This window comes from Callithrix jacchus, chromosome 1 (genome assembly GCF_049354715.1).
Source record: "Callithrix jacchus isolate 240 chromosome 1, calJac240_pri, whole genome shotgun sequence".
NCBI classification, from domain to species: domain Eukaryota; kingdom Metazoa; phylum Chordata; class Mammalia; order Primates; family Cebidae; genus Callithrix; species Callithrix jacchus.
In genome coordinates, this window is record NC_133502.1 from 128,183,618 (window position 1) to 128,197,756 (window position 14,139).

The following is a 14,139-nucleotide window of genomic DNA, read 5'->3' on the forward strand; positions in this document are numbered from 1 at the left end:
TCATGGTTAGGAAGAATCAATATTGTGAAAATGGCCATACTGCCCAAAGTAATTTATACATTCAGTTCTATTCTCATCAAGCTACCAATGACCTTGTTCACAGAACTGGAAAAAACCACCTTAAACTTCATATGGAACCCAAAGAGAGCCTGCATAGCCAAGATAATCCTAAGCAAAAAGGACAAAGCTGGAGGCATTACACTACCTGACTTCAAACTATACTACAAGGCTACAGTAATCAAAACAGCATGGTACTGGTTCCAAAACAGAGATAGAGACCAATGGAACAGAACAGAGGCCTTGGAAGTAACGCCACTCATCTACAACCATCTGATCTTTGATGAACCTGAAAAAAACAAGAAATGAAGAAATGATTCCCTGTTTAATAAGTGGTGTTGGGAAACTGCTTACCCAGATGCAGAAAGCTGAAACTGGACCCCTTTTTTATACCTTATAGAAAAATTCACTCCAAATGGATTAAAGATTTAAACATAAGACCTAACACCATAAAAACCCTAGAAGAAAATCTAGACAATTCATTCAGGACATAGGCATAGGCAAGGACTTCATGACTAAAACACCAAAATCAATGACAACAAAAGCTAAAATAGAAAAATGGGATCTAATTAAACTTAAGAGCTTCTGCACAGCCAAAGAAACTCATTAGAGTGAACCAACAGCCAACAGAATGGGAAAAAATTTTTGCAATCTATCCATCTGACAAAGGGCTAACATCCAGAATCTATAAAGAACTTAAACAAATTTACAAGAAAGAAAAACCCCATCAAAAAGTGGGCACAGGATATGAACAGACAATTTTCAAAAGAAGTTATTTATGCAGTCCACAAACATATGAAAAAATGCTCATCATCACTGGTCATTAGAGAAATACAAATCAAAACTGCATTGAGATACCATCTCCCACCAGTTAGAATGGTGATAATTAAAAAATCAGGAGACAATCAATTCTGGAGAGGATTTGGAAAAATAGGAACGCTTTTACACTGTTGGTGGGAGTGTAAATTAGTTCATCCATTGTGGAAGACAGTGTGGTGATTCCTCACAGATCTAGAAATTGAAATGCCATTTGACCCAGCAATCCCATTACTGGTATATACCCAAAGGATTATAAATCATTCTATTATAAAGACACAGGAACACACATGTTCACTGCAGCATTGTTTACAATAACAAGACTTGGAACCAACCCAAATGCCCATCAATGATAGACTGGATAAAGAAAATGTGGCACATATATACCATCAAATACTATGCAGCCATAAAAATGTACGAGTTCATGTTCTTTGCAGGGACATGGATGAAGCTGGAAACCATCATTCTCAGCAAACTGACACAAGAACAAAAAGCCAAACACCATATGTTCTCACTCATAAGTGGATGTTGAACCATAACACATTGACACAGGGAGTGGAACATTATACACTGGGGCCTGTTGGTTGGTGGGGGGCTAGGGGAGAGATAGCAAGGAACATTATACACTGGGGCCCGTTGGTTGGTGGGGGGATTGGGGATGGATAACATTAGGAGAAATACCTACAGTAGGTTACGGGAGAGATGGATGCAGCTAACCACCATGGCATGTGTATACCTATGTGACAATCTTGCATGATCTGCATATGTACCCCAGAACTTAAAGTATAATAACAATAGTAATAATAAAAAGAGACACCAGCTGTACTGAAAAATAAAAAATTAGCCAGGCATGGTGGTGCACACCTGTAGTCTCAGCTATTTGGGAAGCCAAGGTGGCAGGATCACTTGGGCCCAGAAGTTCGAGGATGTAGTGAGGTATGACAGCACCACCACACTCCAGCCTGAATGAAAGAGTGAGACTTTGTCTAGAAGAAAAAAAGAACATATATTTATATATCATATATATATGTTTTTGTACCTTTAAAATATCATATGTAAATATAATATATAAAATTTGTATATATTTTATATATATTAATATATAATTATATACTTCAACATATACTTTATATAGAATTATAACATACTTTTTACAATATTTATTTATATGTATTTAAAAGTGTATATATAAAACCATATATGTATATTCTCTATATAAGTATATCCATAGATAAATATTTATATAATACTATATTCAATTAGGGTTGAGTTAAAGAGTTGTAAAAACTAGGAAAGCAGTTTAAAAATATTTTTTACTTGGGACTAAAAATAATAATCAATGGTGATTTGAAACTGATTATGAGTAAAGGGAATATTTTATTTATTTATAGTTTTCACAGAGCAGCCATTTTCTGTCACAACTTGCTGAGACACTGGTTCCCTGGAATGAACTTCAACGGGGCTGTCCAGTTTTTCTTCCGTGCCAGGTACTACTCTTACAATGAGAACTTGGGCTCTGCTCCTTCACAGTATTACAGACAGTCCCCTTAGAGTTTCCATTTGGGGGACGTCAATGTGCTAGAACTCAGGAATGTCAGGGGAGCTGCAATCAAAGTTTCTCTTGTCTGGACTTGGTTGAGCATGGACTACACACAGGATTATGTTATTTATTATATTGAAATTAAAGGTAACTACCATTTACCATGTTCAGAGTCTCAGCAAGTAATTTTCAAACTTTATTTAATCTTTACAATTTCCTATGTGACAACTATTAAACTTATCTCTGTTTTGAAGAAGAGGAAAGGAAAACCTGATGCTGTTTAAGCTATTGGCAATTTCTACTGTCTCTCAGTTTCCCTATTCATTGGCTTTGAGTGCTTCCTCTTGGCTACACTGAGCTTGTAGGTGTTGAATGAATCACAATCATGTCTTAAATGCCATTCTTTGAATTCATGGAGGGTGGTCATCATCTCGTTTTACTTATCTCTTAATCCACATTGGTAAGCCTATTGATGGTCACATATAAGCAGTGAAGACATTTTTAGTGGCAGAATAAAGACTACTGGATCACTTAACCCTGGATTTTTGAGTTTTATGCCACTATTATCTACAGATTATGAGCTGTGGCTCTGGTAAAGAAAGAGAAGTAAATCTTGTGTATTAGTCCCTTAAAAGGGAAATGCATAGAGGTGAGGAAACATGTATTTCAGTACAGTTTAACAGGTAAAAATAATGTCTATGAGCAAAATTCTATGTACCCTAATTAGAATTTTAAACGAGGCATAGATTGAGACTCAGGTTTTTATTTCAACATTGAGTCTCATTTGGATGGGTATATCCTATTAGATTGGGAGTTCTGCCATGTTTTTAGTGTGTTTACTTTCCATTGTCATCATACAAAAGAATTGTTGCAGTCATGACATTATCTGAGACCCATAAATAGAACAAAGTGAACAAAGTGGAAAAAAATTGAGATAAGTACAAAAACTGAAAATCCTAATCTGGTTATGTAAGAATCTCACAACAAGAAAGTGCTGAGACAGGTGGGTAAAGACTCACATAGCCCAGCCAGCTGCATCCCACCAGTGACCCTCCCAACTCTTCACTAGTGACACTGAAGATGATATTCTGCAGTTCTCTCTGCACCTTTAGCTGTGGACTAGCCTCGAACCATGGGCTGGCATAAATAAAAGACTTTCAAAGATCTGCACCAAATTGGGAAAATCTTTTTTTTCTTCCTGGCTGAAGAACAAGAATGTTTTGAAGTTTCCCCTGGAGCAGCTGCCTAGCACCAAATTCTAAAAGACTCAACCACCAATGTTCTCCAGGAGATGGTCCAGCAGATCTGCAACATTTTCAGCACAAAGAACTGAAATTCCTCACTGGGCTTGATCAGTAGCTAGAATTTCTGGGGGCCTGTTAGGCACAAGGAATTAGTCTTTACCTGAGAAAGAAAGTATACATCTGTTGTGCCTGGGACATTGACAGATTGCAAATTGAGAAATAAAAATCAATAAAGGCCTTCTCTGTGTTAATAGGCTCATTGGAAGTCCCAGGCAGTTGGAAAGGAAACTTAGATTTTGACCCAATTTCAGTCCGTTGGGTCTCATGTACTAATATGTTGCTTCAAGCTTATAAATATTCATTCAATTCAAAAAACTTTCCTTTTTGCTTCATTTATCAATGTATTGAGTCGTTTTTGTTAGATTGTGTTTCAATAATAAGAAGAAATTGTACTTTTTGGTTGGTTGGTTTGTTTTTGACAGAGTCTCACTCTGTCACCCAGACTGGAGTGCAGTGGCAGGATTTCGGCTTACTGCAACCTTCGCCTCCTGGGTTCAAGTGATCCACATGCCTCAGCCTCTGAGTAGCTGGGATTACAGTCATGCACCACAATGTCCAGCTTATTTTTGTATTTTTCCCATGTTGGCCAGGCTAGTCTTGAACATCTGACAGCAGGTGAGCCTCCAACCTTAGCCTCCCAAATGCTGGGATTACAGGCATGAGCCACCTCACCTAGAGAACTTGTACTTTTGAATAGGGAGAAATTGCATTTTTACGTTGTAATAATTAAAATTAGTCCAATGATAATTGCTATATTTTAAAAATTTGTTGTTTATAAATATATTCAGCTTGCCTTCTGGTGTCTTTTGTTTGGTGAGGACAGAGGGGTATTTAAATATTTACAGTAAAAGTCAGGTCTTACTCAAACTCTACAACGTGCCCTTAAACCTTTAATCTGCGTTCAAATTCAAAAGGAACATTAAATCTGTTTATTAATACATCATTTTAAATATCTCGGCTCCAGGCAATTTACTTGTCTTTTTGAATATCTTGGTAAGTTAAATAAAGACTTTTTTTAGTGGAGCACTCTTCCTGAGAAGACAGCTCTAAACAATAAGTAGGTAGGTAGGAACTCTTCTAGGGTTCTATGAAGGAGATGAACAGTTCACTATAATAGATTATATCAGGTGAAGTGAATTCAGTTTTACTTATGCTTTCTTAGAGAAATCATATCTGATGACTGTTGATTCAGTTTGAGCGGTTGCATGAACTAGAAACTAAAGTGAAATATAGAATCAGCCACCTTGAAACTTCAAGTAAGTAGCAAATACTTTCATTTGCTGGCTCTGTGGAGGGTGCCAGTTACAATGAAAAAGGTAGACACATTCTCTGCTTCCAGGGAATGACGGAGCTTCCAGTCTGGTGGGATGTGGGCAAGTGAGCACTCAATTAAAGTAATGCTAATGACTGTGACAGGGAAAGTACTGGATTCTGGAAGTATGTAGGACTTGTTTTAGTCAGGGAATACATCCAGAGGAAGTAACTGCTAAGGTGGCATCTCAAGGACCTGTGGGAGTTAACCAAGTAAATGTGTGATGCTCAAAGGATCTGAAACAGGGAGCAGCAGATGTGAATGCGTGGTGTTCAGAGGGAGCACGCAGGAGTAAACAGTGAGGAGGATTTAGAAATAGGTAGAGATGGAAGGTAGGGAGGAGAAAGAAGTTAGAGTAGGAAGCAGATTGCATTGTAAAAGGCTTTGCAAGCAATTCTGGGAGTATGATTCACAGAAATCATCACTAGAAATATTGGTATGTTTTAAGCAGCGCATTGATGTAACCAGATACATATCAGAAAAAACTCTTACAGCTGATTTTGAAAACTAGATTGGAGTTTGCTTGCACATACTAGTTAGAAAGGTGGGAAGTGGGCCCATTAGGACATAGTTACTGTACCCAATGAGATAGATAGGCTTTGGAAGGTATTTATTAGGTTGTAGTAAAGAGTAAAGCTGAATGTTAAGACTGATGACTAACCAGAGGTATTATGATGTGGTGCTTGCTGAATTTTGGGGATGCCATAGAAACAAGCCCTAGACTAAGCTTCCAGATAAAGTATCAAAAATCAAACCAGAGAACTGTCCAGATACAAAAACCCACTGTTGATGATGATGCTCTAGTAAGAACTAGATGCAACTTCCATTCTCTGATGCCATTTCTTTGCCTAAAACCTGAACTTCCCACCATAGAAAGCCACCAACTCAGCCAACAAACATAGAAACACCATGCAGAGTCTGTATCTTCTTCTGGACATGTTAGGATCAAAGTTCATGCAGATGCTCCAGATTGGCAAGTCTTTCTTAGTGCCAATGTCCTATCTATAAGGGAGGCTTGCAATTGACATTATGTTGTCAGCATCGGAGAATTAGTTTTCCATTGATGTATAATTAATTAATCAAAAACTCAGCAGTTTAAAACGACACATATTTATTACCTAAAAGTTTTTGTGAATCAAATATTCAAGAGCAGCTTCTGTGGACTCAGAATCTCTCATGAATTGCAGTCAAGATGCCAGCTGTGGCTGCAGTTGTCTGAAGGTTCTGTTTGGGTTGGCGGATCTGTTTTTAACATGGGTCGCTCACATGGCCACTGACAGGAAGCCTCAGCTCATCACAGTCATGTGGGCCTCTCCATGGAGCTATGTGGTATGCACTCACAACATGGCAGTTGGCTTCCACTAGAGGAAGTGATAGAAGAGACATAAATATGGAGGAAGTGCACAATTTTTTATGATTCAGTCTATTATTTAAACACCATTGTTTCATTGTATTCATTAGATGGAAATCACTAAATCCAGCACATAGTTAACAGGAGGAAAGAAAATAATATGAGAAAATCTGTGAATATATTCTAAAACAACCACAACTAGAACAACAGAATTCATAATGTGAGAGTATCCCTTAATGCAGAAAGGCTGTTTTACAGATGATGAGTAGCCATGGTTATGATAGATGATGAAATGATGATACTATAGATAGCAAAAGGAAAGCAACGTTGGATTTGGGGGCTGAGTTACAATGGATCTCCTTGATCTCGTGGAGGCTTTCCCAAATGGTAGTCATGAACCTGTTGTAAGTGGCTAGACTATCTAATAGGTAAGTGGTAAGGGTGAATGGGAAGTGTAGATATTGTAGCACAAGAAGTGAACAAAAAGACATACTAGTGGAATCCATAACATTCCTCTTGCACAATAAAGTACAGCTAGTGCAGGGCATGGGAGAGATTATTAATGGAGAGCCAGCCTTGAAGATCAGAAAACTCTTTTTCTGGCTGGGCGCAGTGGCTCGCACCTGTAACCCCAGCACTTTGGGAGGCCGAGGTGGATGTATCACCTGGGGTCGGGAGTTCGAGAGCAGCCTAACCAACATGGTGAAACTCTGTCTCTACTAAAAATACAAAAATTAGCCGGGTGTGTTGGTTAGCCTGTAATACCAGCTACTCCAGAGACTGAGGCAAGAGAATCACTTGAACCTGGGAGGGGGAGGTTTCAGTGAGCCGAGATCATGCCTCTGCACTCCAGCCTGGGCCACAAGAGAGAAACTCTGTCTCAACAAAAAAAAAAAAGGAAGAAAACTTCTTCCTCAATCTAAGTGATGCCTTCAAGTGTCTGTGTGTGTGTGTATGTATGTATGTATATGTATACAGACACACACACAGACACGGATGAATGAAAGGTGAAAGATTTTATCTGGAGAAGCATGGAGAGAGTAATAAAAATTGAAGTAAACACTGCTTAGTATAAAGGAATAAACATTATACTGACTCAAATTAGGTTTTTATGTTGAGTATGTTTTGGTTCATGATTAAACATGAATTAGAAATAAGTTTTAATGGATCACTAATTCTTGGCTGGAAGAATGTTTTGACTTCCAAGTAATAGAAGTATACTCCCTAAGTAAGAGAAAGTTGTTTGAATCAGTAGAAGTTAGACCTGCCCCCCATCCCCATCACACATAAAGATGCACTCTGCTGACTGGCACTTGGGTAAAATGAGGCAAGGAATGATAAACTTCCATTATAAGGAATTGTAAGGCTATATTGTAACAGCCTTCTGGCAGATGGAACAGTAAAGAAGCAGACATGCTCTTTGGACTTACAATTAAAGAAGGAGCTCTAGACAATGAAACATCTGAAGTTTGGGTTATTTGGTTGCTGTCAACAGCTTTATACACATCTTGTTCTAAAATTGCATGAAATCTAATCTTGTTCCTTCAGTTCTATTTAGAAAAGAAATATGGACTCTTGATATCCTTAAGGAGGCATTTTCTTGCTTCTTCAGTTCTATGAAGAAAAGGTATATGCACTCTTGATATCCTTCAGGAGGCACTACTAAGAGATCACCTGTTGTTACACACATACATCTTCAGGAAAAAAATGCTCAGTGTATGAAAATATTTTGTACTGAGACACTGTCTTGGAGAATGAGAAAATGGGTAGTTAATGCCATTCTTACTGTTCACATAGTCAATAAATAGGCTTTCTTTGAGCCTGTGGATGGTACTAAGAAAAGTTCTGATCAGCTGGTCCAGAAACTATTTTGTATCAAACACATGTGTATGCTTATTTGTCGCTGGCTGGGTGGGTGAAAATTATGTGGCTATAGCAGTCATCATTTTATCCTCATATCCATGGGAGCAAACTAACATAAAAATTTCTTTTTTTTTTAAGAGACCAGGGGAGAGCGTGATTGCAGCCCCCCACTACCACAAATTATGCAGTCAGGTTTCCCACATTTGGGGAAATTGCAGGGGTTAGCACATCCGGAGTGCAATGGATAAGCCTTGCCCTGGGAAAACCACCTTCGTGATCCTGGTATCTCCCCTGCCAGGTAAGTATACACAAAATTCTTAAATATTATGAAGTCATCATATTTACTTATAACTGGATATAATGCATATTACATCCTTTCTGCTGTTGAATAGATTTACTCTATACATGTCTTTGTGATGAGGTTCTCTGCTAAAAACTAAAGATAAAAATGGTAGGGGGAATCCACTCAAAGGAAAAAGCAAGTCATGGGTACGAATGCTTAGAATCCAGATGAAATACTGCAGATTTTAAAATTCAATGTATATTAACTTATAAATAAAGGTCACAGCTATTTAAATCTGTATTTTATGTAGTATAAAAATATGTTCTTCTCTTTATTTGATCTACCATACCCCAAGAATCACCAAAGGTTTTTAATATTCACTTATTTAATTGATATAAGCTGCTAACTTTGAACTTTCACATGTGTTATCAAAATTTCTGGGTTTTGCTATTACTGCTGTTTTGATAAAGGAGATATATCTTCTGGAACCCAGCTAAACGAACACTTAGATGGCAGAATAACAGTAGCCCCTGGAGCAACTGCTCTGAGAGTGTTACCGAGGAACTACCTATTCTGTGTAGTAGTGCATTTGGCTAATGTACACAGTTCAACAGTTTTGTTATGTGTTCTTAATGAATATCTAAGTCTTTTATTATAATCATCATCCAGCCATTAAATATATGCTCAACAATGGAATACTAGAGAATGCAGATAAAGTATCAAAATTAGGGTGGGAAGAATCTTTAAAAATTCATTTAAAAATATTTTAATGGAAGGTCTAATGTGGTCATATTAGGAAGCAAATAATAGTATCATGCTGAGATGACTAATTTTGGCTTAATTATTTTCCGTCACTTATTTATTCTAGAAATATACTTACTATCCAAAAGGTATGAAACTTGAATCATTTTACTACTCTTGCCAAATTGCATTCTAAACTGTATACTAATTGACAATGCACTCAGCAATATATGAGTGCTTTCTAACCCAACAGTAAAAAACAATTAAAAAAAAAGATGTGAAAAAAATTGTCATCTCAATAAATTTTACTAAATAAATGAAGAAATGGGTAGTTAATAACACACTTTTCACATAGACAAGAAATAGCCTTTCTTTCAGCCCATGGTTGGTACTAAAAAGAATTTGGATCAGCTGGTACAGAAATCATTTTGTAATGAAGATATACATCCCTAATATTTTAAGACTCCTAATTAATAAGGAACTTCATAACCAAGATCAAGGATATTTCCCTTTAACAAAAGAATTCTAAAACTAGAATTACCCCTATTAACATCATGCATAAGACACACTTCCTTGGTCACTACTATAATTTTACTAAAAGTATGAACCAATGCTTTAATGTTTCATATAAACAAATAATATGAAATTGGCTTTTATAATATGCAGACAATGGTTACTTAAGGTGAAAATATGATAACTGACCCAAAAAAACCTGAAGAATCAGTGAGAGTTGGTAGAGAGAAAACCAATATGCTAAAACCATATATTTCCTATTTCTATCAAGAGTTCAGAATATAACGTAACAAAATCCCATTCAAAGCAGAAAGACACACACACACATATATATCCAAGACAACTCAACTTGAAAAAAGATTATTGAAACTCAAGAAAAAGACTTAAATTGATTGCCCATAATATACGATTTAATATGTTTTTAATTTTTATTTATTTTCATATACAATTTATTGACTTTCCATTATTGAAGGTAAAGATTAAAACGTTTTTTTCTCCCAATCCCCTGCTGTCCCTTCCCAGCCCCCCACCCCTCAACAGACCCTAGCGCATCATGTTCCCCTCCCTGTGACCATGTTTTCTCATTGTTCAACAACCACCTGTAAGTGAGAACATGCGGTGTTTGGTTTTCTGTTCTTGTGTCAGTTTGCTGAGAATGATGGTTTCCAGATTCATCCATGTCCCTACAATGAGACGGAGTTTCGCTCTTGTTACCCAGGCTGGAGTGCAATGGCGCCATCTCAGCTCACCGCAGCCACCGCCTCCTGGGTTCAGGCAATTCTCCTGCCTCAGCCTCCTGAGTAGCTGGGATTACAGGCACGCGGCACAGTGCCCAGATAATTTTTTGTATTTTTAGTAGAGACGGGGTTTCACCATGTTGACCAGGATGGTCTCGATCTCTTGACCTCGTGATCCACCCGCCTCGGCCTCCCAAAGTGCTGGGATTACAGGCGTGAGCCACCGCGCCCAGCCCTGATGAACTTTTAAGTGTTTTTACCTAGAATTTATTTTGGTTATAGATAACAAACTGTGCTAGTCAGTGCAACACTGAATATACAAGATGAGCTCTTATGCTGTAGTAGTAGGAACAGAAAAAGAAAGAGCAAATACCTTTCACTGGAAATGCTTTCTATAAAGAAAATAGAAAATGTAGAAAATGTTAGAAGATATAAAGGAAGTTTATAGTTAGGATGGGAATGGAGTAGGAATGGAAATCTATGGTCAGAGATGACCTCTCTGAGTATGATATTTAAGCTGCCAACTAAAGGATGAGAAAGAGCCAGCCATGTGAAAGTCTAGAAGAGGAAATTCTGAATGGAGAGAACAAAGAATCACATCATTTTGCTCTTAACACGGTGGAATGGGCAGAAAGCCATCACGATAAGCATTTTTTATGATTACAATATGTATAATAAATGTGAAATAGAATCCTGGCACATTTTAGATGCTTCCTAAATGTTTTTTTTTCCTTTTAAAGAAAGCTTGCTACACTTTTGAAGTTCATTCTTTCTTTCTCAGTCTTTTTCTTTTTTTCTCTTTCTTTCCTTCTTTTCTTTTTTCTTCTTTTCCTTCTTGATAGGGTCTTACTTTGTTACCTGTGCTACAGTGCAGTAGTGGGATTTCAGCTCACTGCAGCCTTGACCTTCCAGGGTAATGTGATCCTTCCATCTCAGTCTTCTGAATATCTGGGATTACAGGCATGCACCATTATGCCAAGCTAATTTATGTGTCTTTTGTACAGATGGGGTTTGACCATTTTTCCCAGGCTGGTTTCAAACTCCTGGGTTCAAGCAATCCACCTACCATGGCCTCCCAATGTCTTAAGATTAAAGGTGTGACCCACTGCCCCTGGCCTGATGGATGCAGCCAATCACTATGGCACGTGTATACCTATGTACCAGCCCTGCATGTTCTGCCCATATACTCCAGAACTTAAAGTATAATTAAAAAAAACCAAAGCGTTGGACAGTTGATCACATATTTGCTTGCTTTTATTTAAATATAACATAAAAATTTTATTACTACATTATCATTCTAGTCAACCTTATTTTTCTATCAGTAAAGATTTTATCAAAAAATATGTAGGTTTTTCCAAGTCTTTGTTAACCTAAAGAAAGCATCTTCTACGGTGTTCTATTGATGCTCAATATGACACATTTCCAAGTTTTCTATCATAAATATCTTAACACTGAAATATTTATATGAGGATATTTAAAATTTTTTAATATTGTAAGTATTATTCCAAGTAATATATATATTTGTATGTGTGTGTGTGTGTGTGTGTGTGTGTGTGTGTAAGTTTTTGAGATGTAGTCTTGCTCTTTCACCCCGGCTGGAGTGCAGTGGTGTGAACTCTGCTCCCTGCAACCTCCGCCTCCTGCCTTTAAGCAATTCTCTTGTCTCATCCTCCAAAATAGCTGGGAGTACAGGTGCACACTACCAATCCTGGCTAATTTTTTTTTACCTTTAGAAGAGACAGGGTATCACCGTATTGGTCAGGCTGCTCTCAAACTCCTGACCTCAGGTGATCCACCTGTGTCGGCCTGCCAAAGTGCTGAAATAACAAATGTGAGCCAATGCACCTGTTTTATGTGTGTGTGTGTGAGTATATATATATATATATATATATATATATATATATATATATTTTTTTTTTTTTTTGAGACAGAATCTTTCTCTGTTGCCAGGCGCCAGGCTGGAGTGCAGTGGCATGATCTAGGCTCACTGCAACCTCCGCCTCCTGGGTTCAAGCAATTCTCCTGCCTCAGCCTTCCAAGTAGCCAGGTCTACAGGTGCGCGCCACCACACTCAGCTAATTTTTCTATTTTTTAGTAGAGAAGGGGTTTCACCATGTTGGCCAGGATGGTCTCGATCTCTTGACCTCATGATATGCCCACCTCAGCCTCCCAAAGTGCTGGGATTACAGGTATGAGCCACCGCGTTAGGCTGCCAATATGTATTTTTTAAATGTTTTTTTTTTTTATTTTTGGAGGAGACTGCAAAGTAGAGTTAGGTACTTTGAAGCTAGTTCCTGACTGAAATATGCACATGCTAATATTTTGTCTGTAAATATGTTTCCTTTGGGCTGCCATGCTTGGTTAAGTAAGTCGATGGACATATGAAAATAACATATGAGCCTTATCTAGAAAGTGTAGATGACATTCTCTACTAAAATGCTTTGGTTTTCAGTATATGCTTCTCTATCTTTTAAGTCAAATTAGTTTTAAAATACTAAAATGAAATTTTGGGTGAGACAGTCTTGCTCTGTTGCCTAGGCTGGAGTGCAGTGGCACCATCTTGGCTTGGAACAGTCTCCACCTTCCAGGCTCAAGTAATCCTCCCACATCAGCCTCCCAAGTAGCTGGGATTACAGGCACACACCACAATGCCTAACTCATTTTTTTTTTTTTGGTAGAGATAGTTTCTCATTATGTTGCCCAGGCTTGTCTTGAACTCCAAGCTCAAGCAATCCACCTACCTTGGTTTTGCAAAGGGCTGGGATAAGAGGGAGCCACCAAGCTTGGGTAAACTGAGATTTATTTAAGTAAATTTATTAGTGCTGGGTGTGGTGGTGCACATTGGTTATCTCAACACTTTGGGAGGCAAAAGTGGAAGGATTACTTAAGACCAGGGTTTGGGCCAGGCATGGTGACTCACGCCTGTAAACCCAGCACTTTGGGAGGCCAACACGGGTGGATCATGAGGTCAAGAGAAAGATCATCCTGGCCAACATGGTGAAACCCAGTCTCTACTAAAATACAAAATAAGATTAGCTGGGTGTGGTAACATACACCTATAGTCCCAGCTACTCAGGAGGCTGAGGCTGGAGAATTGCTTGAACCAGGGAGGTAGAGGTTGCAGTGAGCTGAGATCATGCCACTGCATTCCAGCCTGGCACCTGGTGACAGAGTGAGACTCTGTCTCAAAAAAAAAAAAGGAGTTTGAGACCAGTCTGGGCAAAATAGTGAGACCTTGTCTCTACAAAAATAACGATAAAAAAATAGACTAAAAAAAAAAAAAGTAGCCTAGCATGATGGTACACAACCTCAGGAAGTTGAGGTGGGAAGATTGCTTGAGGTTGGGAGGCTGAGATTGCAGTGAGCCCGTAATCATGCCACTACATTCCAGCCCTGGGTGACAGGGTGAGACCCTTTTTCAAAAAAAGAGAAAAAATTGATAAAGTCTTTATGCAACTCATTATAATTTTGTAAACGGAAACTCATGCTTGATATTACCTCAATAGTGTGTCCCAAAGAAAGTGTCGGAGGCTTTACTTAGACCTTCCAATGGAAAAAAAAAAAAAAATACAGTGTAGTCAATGTAGAAGGAGAAGGTAAGAGTACTATTTCATTTAACAAG

At 38.1% G+C, this 14,139-nt stretch overlaps 1 non-coding gene across 1 annotated transcript; it reads right to left on the reverse strand.

The window, feature by feature from the left end:
- Positions 1-8,385: 8,385 nt before the first annotated feature.
- Positions 8,386-8,549, reverse strand: LOC118148534 (U1 spliceosomal RNA). Its single transcript, XR_004735369.3, has one exon. It is a non-coding gene; the product is annotated as a U1 spliceosomal RNA (small nuclear RNA).
- Positions 8,550-14,139: the final 5,590 nt, after the last annotated feature.